The sequence below is a fragment of the Grammomys surdaster genome, unplaced genomic scaffold (assembly GCF_004785775.1).
Source record: "Grammomys surdaster isolate TR1022 unplaced genomic scaffold, NIH_TR_1.0 129, whole genome shotgun sequence".
Taxonomy (NCBI): domain Eukaryota; kingdom Metazoa; phylum Chordata; class Mammalia; order Rodentia; family Muridae; genus Grammomys; species Grammomys surdaster.
The window spans coordinates 6,288,825-6,302,339 of NW_021604587.1; positions in this window are offsets into that span (position 1 = coordinate 6,288,825).

Sequence of the window (13,515 nt, forward strand, 5' to 3'; positions counted from 1 at the left end):
CAGCTAATCTTCGCCTCCACCATGGTTTACGGTTGGAGAGGTAAAAATCAAGAGAGAGAAATAACATGCTGGGGTTTATTAATTCCTTCAGATTTATGTCTCCACCCTACACCTCCTCAAAGGATTGTGGAACCCACTATCCCACAGTCTCCTTGGCATCTAACAGGGATATCAAACTGAATCTGTATTGTTCTGGACTCTTGCCCACAATGCTCCTCGGATCAGCCAGTAGCAGCTTCCCTCTCTCTCCCTAACTGCTGGCCAGGCCACCTCTGCTTTTGCCAACCATCACATCTGATCTGTCTGATGATGCTGTGCCAAACTCATCTGAAGTCTGACTACTTTCCATGCCCTCCCCTGCCACCTGGGGTCCTGGCCACCCGTTTGTGACAACTGCTTTTCAGGAGCTTCCCTGAGTTTCTCCCTAAAGTCCTGTCTTCACAGAAAGGGATGGTCAGCTAGACTTATAAAAGAAAAAGATGGCGTATACCATGCACTGCCCCTCAATCCTGAGAGTAAAAGTTTGAAATCTTGCCATGTATTCTAGAGCACAACTTTGTGTTCACACAGTTACAGCCACCTTGGATTTCTTGCTGACTCCCAAGGAAGCTGACTTTACCCCAACCTCAGGACCTTTGCACTGGTATTTCCCATGCCTAAAGGATTCTTCTTTCAGATATATTTAGCTAAGTCCTTCCATATTCTCCAATCTTTGCTCAAATCCTAACTGTTGTTTAAAAAGGCTGCTTCTCACATTATTTCCCGTTCTTCGATTTTCTGCACAGCTTTGTTCCCCTCCCAGAAGCTCTGTGTTTTACTTAATACTTTCTGTTTATTGTTTGTTTCCTCTGAGTAGAAATTAAAATCTCCAAAGGCAGAAATCTATGTGCTTTGTTCCCTGCTGTGACATCAGAACAAGTACCTGGCACAGAGAAGGCACTTGATAAATATTTCCTGAAGAAATGTATAAGGAAGTGTTTCTTCCACAGTCTCCGTAGGCCAGGTGCACACTAACGGGTGGTGGGAAGACTCTTACCTTACGTGACCCCGAGTCTCTGCATCACTGGACTGATGGAGTGTATCGAGCAGCAGGAAGGATTCCGGAAGGATAGGGGTCGTCCAAAGCTGCTTTTACACCACATGGGAAGGAGGAATTAAAGTAAGCCACGTCCTACCATAGCAAATGATGCTGGGACTGGATCTTGGTGAGTGAATGAATGAGTGGAATTTTACCAGATCACAGAGCAGAGTGACAGAGCTGTCCCTTGAGTCTCAGCAGGCTTTTTCTCTGCATACTGATTTAGGAGTCAGGCTTAGTCCCAGGGAAAGGCAGATCAGAATTTATTTGTGGTAGTCATGCTGTTCAGACAGTATATGCCCCCTGACACACGTAAGAACAGTCTGATGGCATCCCAGGACACTGGAGTCATGAGAGAGATTCAGGCTGCTCATCTACTAATGGAGGGAAAAGCTGTTTCCCTTGAGAGTAGCTTGGCCAAGGTGACCTTACAACTCCATAGCCACCATCCAGAGCACCGTCTCCAGGGACCACATGATCCCGATTTCTCTTAAGTTCCCAAGGAGCCATGGTTTGTTAAAGGACCTCTGGCTTATGAGTAAGGATACTATTCCGTTAAGCCACAAAAGTATCTTTGAAATCAACTTGGCCTTTTCACTGAGCACCGATGCTTGTGGAATAAAGGACCACTGGCTGCTTGTTAACTAATTTCACAGGCCGAAAAGAGCAAGAGAAGGAGGGTGAGAAGGCAGAAAAGCCAGAGAGAAAGAAAGGATGAGGGAGGGAGAGAAAGAAAGACACTGAACAGATGTTGCTTTCTGGCTTATGGGCCTCTGGGCCTCAGGAAATCCCACTGTTGCCTGTCTGGAAATGCTTTGACAGTTCTCATCAGGTGGAGAAGGTGTACCTGTTAACTATTTCTGTAATAACAAGGAGCCTTTACCCTTAACAGTTTAAAGCAGAAGTAATCTATCATTTCCTGTATTTTTTTATTTGTCTGTGTTGGTTGCTGGTTTTGTCTTAGACCACCAGTTCAACAGAGGAGTCAGAAAGATTTAGATTTTCAAGATAGCCTCTTTTATGTCTTTTCATGCTTTCACTTAGAAGTTGATGTTTGTATCTCAGATATCCGAGTTCAGTCTGCTTATAGAGCAGTTTCCTTAGGGGAGATGGTGGTAGAAGCCACAGATGCTTGTAGACTACACACAGGGACTTTTAGCTTTGCTTGCTCTCAGTTTCACTGGTAACAGTCAACAAGCCCAGCCAGACTTGAAGGTCAGAGTCCATGCCACCTCCTAATGGCAGGAGCTTCACAGGTTCTGTGGCCTGTGTAACCTGCCATAGTTTTTCGCTCACCATTATTGATATTCTTTGAATACAAATCTCTCTTCTTGATAGGGACACTTCACAGCCAATGTTATGAGATCATCCTTGTGTTTTATTCTACAGGAAGAAATCTGTAGGTACCCACCTTAATGGCTTGTTTGTTCTGAGTTAATCTTAGTTCCAGGGAACCCACGAGAAAGGAAAAACTCACTGGCCTTGGTGTATGCTAAGAGAAAAAGGAGATGGTGAGGGAAAAAGCACAGCAGTGATTTGTTGCATTCCATGGGCCACTAGGCTGCTTCTGCTGGCTTTTTCCAGGTCACCCATTCATCTTACAGGCTGCCTTGATATTGGGTCTGCCTAGAATGGCTGTGACTTCTCCCCCATCACCTTCTATGACAATTTCTCTGCAGCAGGAGTCTTCACAGAGTGATTGTCTGAGGATAACGTTGCCTGAGCCAAACCACACTGTGTTAGCACTTACAAAGCCTCTGTTCAAATCTCTGAGCACTGCCCAGACCCTCCCAGTCCATATTTGTAATTCCATCTCCTTTATCTCTTGTCTTCTTCAGAGCCACTAGCTGGAATTTCAATACATGCTATTGATACAGATCCAGTGTTTTAGTTAGGGTTTCCATTGCTATGAAGAGACACCACGATCAAAGCAACTCTTTAAAAGGCAAATATTTAATTGGGGCTGGCTTACAGTTTCAGAGGTTTAGTCTATTATTATCATAGCAGGAAGCATGGCAGCGTGCAGGACATGTGGTGCTGGGGAAGAAGCTGAGAGTTCTGAATCTTGATTTGAAGGCAACTGAGAGACACTGGCATCCTCAGGCAGCTAGGAGGAAGCTCTCTTCTGCAATAGGTAGAGCCTGAACCTCCACAATCCACCCACAAACAGTGACACATTTCCTCCAGCAAAGCCACACCTCCGAACACTCTACAACTCCCTCTGTGCCAAATATATTCAAACCACCACATCCAGGTTGTGTGCCCAATAAGAACTAAGGCCAACATATCCATGCTTAGTCTTCTGTTATCAGTAGGTTTAGAGGCAGGAATCCCAGTTTCCAACTCTGATTTTGGCCTTAAGTACTGAAAACACACATTCTTCCTTGCCTGAAGCCATAGCAGAAATGAAAGCAGCCCCTAACTTCAGCCTGTTTCAGTTGTATGTATGGAGTCTGCATCTATCAGGACAGTGCTTCTCCTTTTCTATGGTCAGAAGATTTCCCCTAGAGGGCAGGTCTCTCATCAGCTATGGCATCTCCAAGATCCTTCTCTAATGCACTGTCTCCTGCTGTTCACATTCTGTGTAATCTTCTTCCCCTGAGTGTGAACAGGACATAGTGACTTGCTTCTAGCCAGAGAAATCAGACATGAGGCAGTGTCACTTCAGATAGTAGGCTATTAAAAGCTGTGACTTTCCTCCTGGGTGTTGTCTAATGTTGTCTCCTGAGTTTCTTACTATGGGAGAACCCAGCAGTGTTAGTTAGCTTTCTCATTGTTGCAACAAAATGCTTGACTTTTTACAACTTAAAGGAATGTGCTGGTTAGTTTTTTGTCAGCTTGACACAAATGTAGACATGCATAGGAAGAAGGAATCTCAATTGAAGAATTGCCTCTATCACATTGTTCTGTGGGCAAGTCTGTGGGGAATTTACTTCCTTAATAATTGATGTAGGAATGTTATCTCAAAGATGTGTGGTGGTCCTGGTATATGAGAGGAAACTGAGCAGGCCATAGGGAGCAAGCCAATAAGCAGAATCACTTCATTTCCTCTACTTCAGTTCATACCTCCAGGCTCCTGCCCTCAGTCCTTGCTTGGCTTTCCTTCGATTATTGACTGTGAAGGGTAGCTGTAAGATAAAATAACCCCTTTCCTTCTCAAGCTACTTTTGATCTTGCTGTTTATCACAGCAATAAAAATCAAACTAGGGAAGGAAGAAATATTTGACTTATTGTTTCAGAGCTTCTAGTCAATGATCATTTGGTCCCATATAATTGAGTCAACTATCAAGGCAGTAGAAGCTTGTAGAAGAACAGAGATGTTCATTTCATGGTGTCCAGGAATCAACAAGTAGGACAAAGGTAGGGGCTGGGGACCAGGAACCCTTAACTGCCACCTCGGTGACCATTCTTCCTACAGTGAAGCCCCATTTCTAAAGTTTCCTTCTTTCTATGCATTCTATGTTAGTGCCAAGCTGACAAACCTCCCAAAACATTACCATTACCTATGGACCAAGTGATCAACACGAGCACCTTTGAAAGGCATAATAGCAGAGCTATAAGACAGGTTTGTGGAAATGTCAACGTCATTCAAGGCCCCACAATAAGACAAAATAAGACAAGAAAAAAATCAACAAAACAAAACCTCAGTAATAAAGCAAGTAAAAAGCAAGAAGAGAATTTAACCAAGATGATCATTTGGGAAAGATGGAATTTAAACATTTCAGCCCAACTTTGGGATCCCGCCATGAGCTGAAATAGACTGCTGGTAGTAGATGTGCAGTAAGCAGTCTTTGTCCGGTTGTCTCCAGTTGATCTCATCTTAGCTCTGCTTCTGCAAGGTGTCCCTGAAGAGGGCCTCATTGCTGAAGGATTCAGAGATCTGTCCCCGCTTGAGGGTGATAGCATCATGGGCTGGTGTGTGTGTGTGTGTGTCTGTTGTTCCTGAAATCTAAAATGTATAAGGGTTGAAAAAACTCACTGGAGACTTTCAGGCACCTTGTTGTAGGTCAGGGACAGGGTGACATAAAACCAATAGTAAAATGCCTCAGCTGCTCTTACCTTTGTGCATTGAGCCTTGAAGGGGGATGAGATAGGTCAGGTATCACCAGCTTTTAGACAGACACTTACTGAATGATTAACATGTCTACATGCCGAGGTAAGCAGGAGTCTGTCCCAAAGTAAAAGAGACAGATAGAGACCTGCTTAATGAGGTGTGACTGTGATCCCCAGAACTTGAGGAAGAAAGATTGGTTCAAGTTCATAGCCTGCCAGGGTTGTCTAGTGAGACCCATCTAAAAGAAAAACTGGAAGAAAAAAGAAAAGACAAAATATAAAAGGAGACAGATGATATAAAATGAAAACGGAAGTGCCAGGCTTTTATCTTGCCTTTAGTTAGTTTGTGGATCCAAGCAAAGCGTCCTGGCTTTCAGTTGAAGTAGTAACTAACTACTGGTGACAACAAGAGATCGTGGCAGGTTTGGCTGATTCTCTGATCACAGCCTTGAGGGAAAGTTAGCTAGCATCCCATGGCTAAGATACTCCTGGGTTCCTGGCCTCAGGCCCTAAGAGATTATATATACACTTGCTCTCTCCAGCTGCTCAATCTGGGAGAGGCAGGTAATTTGTTACACAAAAATAGGTGACTGCTATGCCATTCCTTCTGCATCTTCAGCTACTTCCTCTGTACAAATGTACATAGTCAAGGGTTATCCCTGAACAGCTGTTCTGAATAAGACTAGAAGAGGCAAGAAAGAGAAGGGATGAGACACAGGGAGGGAGGAGGGGCATCTGGAAGATGTCTTTGGCTCCTCAGCCATTTGCTTTGTTTCTTCCCTGGATGCCAAGGTCTTTTAGAATGATCAGCCAAGCTGAAAACAGTCTTCTCAGGGTTAAGATGGCATCGACAAGTAATTTAATGCTTTCTTTTGATTGGATTAGTGGCTAAGCCATTGACTAGTCTCTCCAGCTGAGACAAGGAAAGTTTAGCCCAGCTAAATTAAATCTCTTCAGCATCATTGGTTCGAACAGCCTACTCACTTCTGCACCAGATGCTCAGAACATTCTTGTTGTTGTTGTTGTTGTGGAATGTGAAGGGAAGCAAAAAGAATGAATTCTCTTTGCTTAGGTGGGAGGACTGATCGCCTTACCTACCCAGCATGATTATTGCAGCACATATGGTTTAGAAGCACTGAGAAAGGTAATGGATCTGCCGGAATTAGCACCTGACTTGGGCGAGCACCGGAGCAGAAACTCTCCCTCCTTTTAACACACTGGCTCAGTGAGGCAGGCCAAGCCTCATAATCATCATTGATTATCTCATTCAGCATGACTCCTGGGAAATCTTGGGTGAAAGCAAATTGAATCCAATATTTGCTGCCACTGTTGTCAAAGAGACCACTTTCAGATTAATTCCAGGATGACAGCAGCCCAGACAATGGAGCCCTGCAGTGGTTTGACCAAGGGGGCTGCCAGGCACAGAGAGAAGATGTAACTCTTGTGAGCGGATGTCTACAGAAGGTGGCATTGGAGCAAAACACCATCAGAACATAGAGGATGGGTAGTCATAGAGGGTGGCTCCTTCATAGATGAGCTTGCCCCGTCATGCTGGTACAGGGAAGGAACTGATTGTTAAGAACGTTTAATTAAGCTAGACCCAGGCCCCATTGCTCCCGTGAGTGTCCTTGGCTCCCTAAGGAGAAAGCTTCTGCCTGAGTGCTCTGGGATGGGACTCCAGGCACAAAGAGAATAAACTCTATCTTGGACCCAGGGTGGGTCATTCCAAGAAGTCCCTTGGCCTTAGGGAAGGAGGGTGAATCAGCAAAACTTGAAAAATGAAAGCATTTGTTTAGAAAGAGACAAAGATTAGGGGCTGGCAAGTCAGTCCTTCTGGAAGCCCAGTGGTGTATCACTGATTGAGAGGCCAGCACTGAAGCCTGAATTCTCTGCTCTAACCTTCCTAGAGAGCAAGCCATGGCAAGTGCAGATTCTATTCTCGTTTATATCATTTATTTAGTTAGTAGCTATTTATTTATTTTGTGTGTCTCTCTGTGTGTGTGTGTGTGTCCACAAGTGTGCAAGCATGTGCTCATGTGTGTGTTTATTGTAGTTTGAACCAGGATTTCATACATGTTAGGCAAATGCTCTACTAAGTACCAGCTCTTTCACTGTTCTTATTCAGATGGGGTATTCTGTACTTTCCCAGACTAGTGTGAACCAACTGTTTATCTCAAAACAGGGCTTGACCTTGAACTCCTACCTCAGTTCTCTAAAGACCAAAGATTAGAGGCCTGTGTCAAGAATCATATATATTTCTGACCCTGAGAAAGGAGACTCTCCAAAAAGGGGATCCATTCTTTTTCTCAGGGGCTCCAGACCATGTGTGTTGCAATTCCCCAAAGGGCATTGTTGCCTGACTATCATGGGCAATAAACACCATACCAGGCAGAAGAAGCAAATAGAATGAAGCTGGTCTTTAGGAACCAACCTGGCTGGCAAGTTGTACCGGTGGGCCTCATCGAGTAGAGTCAGCGGGACATTCGGGTGGTATTATTTATTCAGTACCCGACCTTGTGGCAAACAATAGTGATACAAAAAGAGAAGCGTTTCTATTTTAGAAACCCAGTCACCTTAGGTACCTGCTCTCCTCTCGGGTATGGTGTGTGGTCACACTACTAAGGACTAGCACTTGTGGCTATGTGTCACTAGCTGTCCCTTGGTCTACCTAGCAGGGTTTGCTTCACAGAACTGGAAGCAGTTCAGAATTCATATCTCCTCTCCTTTCCTATAACTCTTCACTAAGCACTACCAGATGCAAATACAAAAGGCCAGCTTCTGAGTGGGGCCAACATTGCACATATTGTCTAGAGTCCCTGAAGCTAGGTTGAAGCTGCAACTCTGTGAGGCTTTAACTTGAAACAAGGCACCAGCTTGGCTTCCTACACCATGTCGGTCTTGGTTTCCGATTTAGTCTTAAAGTGCTTTCTATCATCCATTTAGCCCTTTTTAGAGGAAGGAAGGACAAAATAGGGGAAATCTGGAAGAAAGTTCATGCTCCCAGCCATATTTGTTCAAGAGTTTCTTGCCTTTAGAGCTAAGAGCTGGCTGGAATCGCAAACCCTTTATCAGCAGCACTCAGAAGTGTCACCAATGCCATTGATTCATGGGGAAGTCTAAGTAGGTGCACCCCATTCAGTGCATCAACATTGGAACCCAATAGCCAATGGACTTGAAAGTTTTATTTATCCCAAAGAACATATTCCTTATAGGTAGACTTTTACCATCTATGCTGAAAGTATCTTCCATGACAAAGTATCATCTTCACGGGAAGGAGAAATCATTCTATGTTTATTTCCTCTCAAAACTGGAGGCTGGGCAATCAAAGTTATGATCTGACTGTTACTTGCCTACAAAAGAACTGCTGAACTGAGCTGGGGTTGGGTAATAAACTAAGGTTCGGACACAGGCTTTGGGTATGTTGACTACTTTTGGGAGAGGACATGGCAAAGCAACAAGATGGCAGTGCTTTAGATTCAGAAAGATCCAGAAATCCTGGCAAATACATTCAACCTGAAGCATCTGACATAATATTTAACCCACCTCACTCTAATTATCCTTAACTTATAGAATTTCTGTGACTTTTTAATAAATTTATATGTACAAAGGATCCATTGTTAGGCTTGGTGCATAGTAGGTATTTAGCAATGGTATTTGTGTTTTAATGAATTGCTTAATTGCAAAAAGTTTTTGCTCATATTAGGAAGGAGGGAAGAACCAGTTGGGGGAATTATATACAACATGGCTGGTGTTTCAATATAGCTCAGTGTATCCTCAAGGCTTAGGAAGCTGCCTTCTCACACAGGAGTTTGATCCAGTGTTTAAATCCTGAAAAAAAAAAAAACAGTTGTGTTTGTATCATCCCATGGCTTACAGGGAGCCCAGGCTGCTTCATGATGGAGTGCTTGAGGGATTTAGAAACGCTGACTCCACAGGGCTGCTAGGAACAGGGACAGGAGTAAAATAAGACTTGGAGGCATTGGTCATGGCCTCTGCTGATGGAAAACGCAGCACCATGTGGCCAGCACATCCCAATTCTCTCTTTATTTTTTAATGCTTTGAGAGATGGTCCCTATTCTCAGCGGGGGTTTTCTTTCTTCAGTGGGGGACCAGGATAACCAGGCTTACCCCTAAGTGAAGTATACCCACTGTCTTCTGCTTCCCCAGTTTCTGGGTTGAAGGAGACAGAGCTGAAATGCAGAAGTGATCTACCATGGCAAGTTATTCTCTGAGTGAAGATAGGGTTGATCATTTACTCTGGATTCATGCAGAGCGGGGCTGAAGGTGCTGAGTTTGTGTGCATTCCATCTGCACATTTTACAGGCAGTAAAATTAAACTACCAAATCAAGAGTATGGACAATATAATCTGAGCATCTTGCTACCCACCTAAAGAGATATATGGTCTAGGGACTAAAATAGCTACTGGGGGGGGGGTCATCACAGACTTTCAGAACTTGAAGGAGCCACAGTGATAAACCAATCTACTCCTTTCCTGTACAGTAGAGAAAAGAGAGGCTTGGCAGATTAAGAGAAAAATTGTCCAGGGCACACTGGTGTGTAGTGGCAGAGACCTTTGCTTAAAGTGCCTGACTTTTCATTCTTCATCCTACCACCTCATAGCCTATAAGATTCCCAAACATTTTCACTGTCTACATTTTGAATAGCAAGAATTGAGCTGAGGATTATTGGAGGCAAAGGTTATATAAAGAATGAAGACATTATTGAGTCACAGTCCTGACCTTGGCACTGAGCGAAGTGACAAGAAGGCAGGGAAATGATGCTTGCATAGATCCACATGGAGGGAAAGAAATCTGTGTTCCTGGAGATCTGGGCATAAGCGCTGATTTAGATACTTACCAACAATAATCGTGGAAAACTCCTTTCCTCTCCTCATGTGTAATGCAAAGATAATTATTTCTGAAGCTCTTCTTCAGAATTTTATTGTGCAGTTCCAAATGCACATGATTTAATTCAACAAAGTTTTTAATGTATACCTCTTATGCATAGGTTTTATATGATCCCAGGAAATGGAGGTTCCATAATGAATGTGGCATCAAGCAGTTACTTAATGATAACAGAGCATCATTTTTACATAAAGGAACAAGGAATTTTACAACCTCAAGAGCTACCCTTCTCCCTGGAAGCAGTAGCTGGAAAGATATCCACTTCTCTCTCTCTGTAACTCACATAGCTCAAAGCTCTAGGGTTTGCCATTTCCTGTGGATAGAGTGACACTTGGTGCATTGTTCAGTGGTGATGCTTAAAACAATGTCTTTGAAATATTATGAGTATATATGTTTGTGTGTGTGTTTCAAGGGTGACCTATATCTTTTAAAGAAAAAACTGACCTACAAGTGAAAATATAATGAAGGATATTAGGAAGTCAGGGCTCAATTCCTGCTGTTGCTTATCTTCAGCTTGCTTTGGGGCACCTGGAATACTCACATAATTCTTTTGATTTCTTCTAGAAGAAACTTGCCCTGATTATACTGGTCATGAGGTCAAGACTGCAATGGGCTTGGAACCATGAAAAGAATGTATCAGTAGTGGTATACGGAAGTACAGACTTAGGCTCTGAAAGTTCAAAGGCTGAGTGTGGTGGGGTAAACTGATAGTTGGCAGAGAATCAGAAGAAAAGGCACAAGTTCATTACCGCACACATGTGCATGAGAGCGTCATGAGATATGAACATCAAAGCCAGGCCAGATGGTTGAAACTTGAATGCCCTCTTCACAAGGGAGAGGAAATGGAGATGCAGACACTTTTAGAAGCCGACTAAGTGATGTTTTGAGGGAGATAAATGACTTTAAGAACAGACACTAGCCTGGGACCAGGTTCTACCAAGCTTGAGGTGAGGAGTTTGACTTCAGTCTCTTCTTTGGCAACGAGATGAGAGCAATTTTCTTTGAAAGATAAGGAAACTTCAGAAATAGTTCTTGCCACATGTGCTGGCCTCCTGATGCTCTAGGTTTGTGGTTAAAAGTGGCTGTGGTGGTTAGGATGAGAAATGTCCCTCAGAGACTCATGTATTAAACCCTGAGTTGATGGTATTGTTTGGGAAGATTATTCAACCTTTAGGAGGTGCAGCCTTGCTCAGGGTGGGTTTTGAGGGTTTATAACCTCATCCAACTTCCTGTGCCATCTCTTTGCTGCCTGTGTGTTCGTGAAAACAGCTTTCTGTTTCTGCTGCCGTGTCATGCATTTCTTGCCATGAAAAATTTATCCCTCTGGGACTTAAGTCCCCTTTAGCCATGGCATCATATCACAGTGACATAAAAGTAACTAATACAGTGGCATATTTTTGATATGTTCTTGCTTGCTTTCATTTTTCTCTGACACAGAGTCTCACTGTGTACCAGAGGCTACCTTACCCTCCTCGGTACTGGGTTTATAGGCATGAGCCACAACACTAGAAGGCAAAAGTTTAGCAGTGAGCCTGCCATTTATTTTGGGAGTTTACTTGGAGCATCTGGAAAAGAAAGATGGATAAGGCAATCCATTTACAATAATAACTAGACTTCCCAGGAAACACCTAAGTGGCATTTGCTAGCAGAAAGATAAGAAAAAAATCATCATCTATGAGCTACTCTTAGCAGGATGTATTTAGTTAATGTCAATAGCTTATAATAAATAAATCTGACATTCATGAATTTATATGATATGACTTACCAGAAAATGTCACATAAGCTAGCTGTATAATTCATTTGCTAATTGCTGTGTCTTGCTATTGTATGTAAACTCTGAAATGGATGAAAACTTTATACTAGGTAGCATCAATGATTTGTGGTGAATTGGTTTGCGTTGCCCGTGTGTTGTGTCAGGTGCTCTCACAGGTCAGATATAAAAGGTCTAGGCATATGCAGGAGGTGCTTCACAGCTAGAGCAGATCCCCTCTTCAGGCAACAGAAAAGATGGAGTTCTAAAACTGTAGGTGAGGTGCTTTAAAAGTTAATCCTCTGAATGAGAATTCACATGGTGAAGGCAGGGTTGACAGTTTGGGACTTCTCTGAGGGAAGATGCTTGGCTGTATCTGGAATTTATGGTAAATTTTAACATAATCAAATGTCATACTTGGAATCACTAATAGTTTCAGTAGAATCTTGTGTATGTGTCTTTCTTGTGCTTTCTTAGATGTCTACAAAGGTAAGGCATTGCTGATACCAAATATTTGATCGTCACCGAGGCAGCTTCTTTAATAGACAGTTCAGATCTTTAGAGATGAGTATTCTCTTCCATATAAGTAAAAAAAAAAAAAAAATCTGTATAAGAATGAATGAGAGAAAAAGCAAAAAAAAGAAAGACTATTGTCTTGTAAATAAAAATACTCACTTTCCCAGCCCCAGCCAGATAGAGAAAGACTGGACAGAACAATAGGTTTCCACCACAACACTCTACCTTGACCTCTGAATTACCTTGGGCAGTTAAAAAAGTATTTTACCTGGGTTGCATTCCAATGAAATTAGAATCTCAGAAAGGAAAGTTCTAAGCATGCACCTTTATAATTGTTTCCCAGGTGGTTCTAGTGGATAGTCATATTTGCAAACCTCTGAGGCAGGAGTTCTGTGGTCATTTGTTTTGTTCCTTACAAAAACAGTCAGCCAAGATGTAAAATGCCTCAGGGCTAGTGTCCTTTCTAGTGTGAGGTCAGCTGCATAAAATGGCAACCCAGCTGTAGAGAAGAGCATTTAGTCAGGCCATGTACAAAATGATCTCTTCGGATGTTTATGGAACAAACAGGTCTCATGATGGTACTTTTAAATGAGATTGTGCTTAATGAGCTGGGTATATCAATGAGCCAGAGGACTCCTCCCACTCCAAGATGATCAGCTTGAGTCGCTTTTTTTGTTGTTTTTGTTTTTTTTTTAAGCATTTAACAAAATGGTTAGCAATTAATAGCTTATAAGAAAGTATGAGATCCATATCATTTCAGGGATATGACTCTTCCCACTCAGAATTGACTCCTTTGTCCTAAAGGAACAAAAATAGTGATTTTTATACATTATTCCAGAAATGTTGAATGCTGTAGACAACTGGATCACTATAAGGACCCAAGTAGGAGACATATCTATAGCCAGTACATGCATGTAAGGAATTTTCTCTCCGCATAATTTTTCGTATATGAATGATAGAATGAGGTCCACTTTAATTAAATGCATAGGGAACACTAATCCATTTTTGAAAGGCACCGCTAATCTACTTATTCTGAATGGTGGCCATGCTATGTAGATACTAATGTGATTTTCAAGGAAACAGGCATAAAAGGGAGCCTGGTGCTAGGAAAATCTACAACTGAAACTATGTATATTTATAATACCCACTAGCTACCAAGCAACCCTAAATCTAGTCTATTGCATCTTGTCTAGATATTGTATGTTGTCTTGTT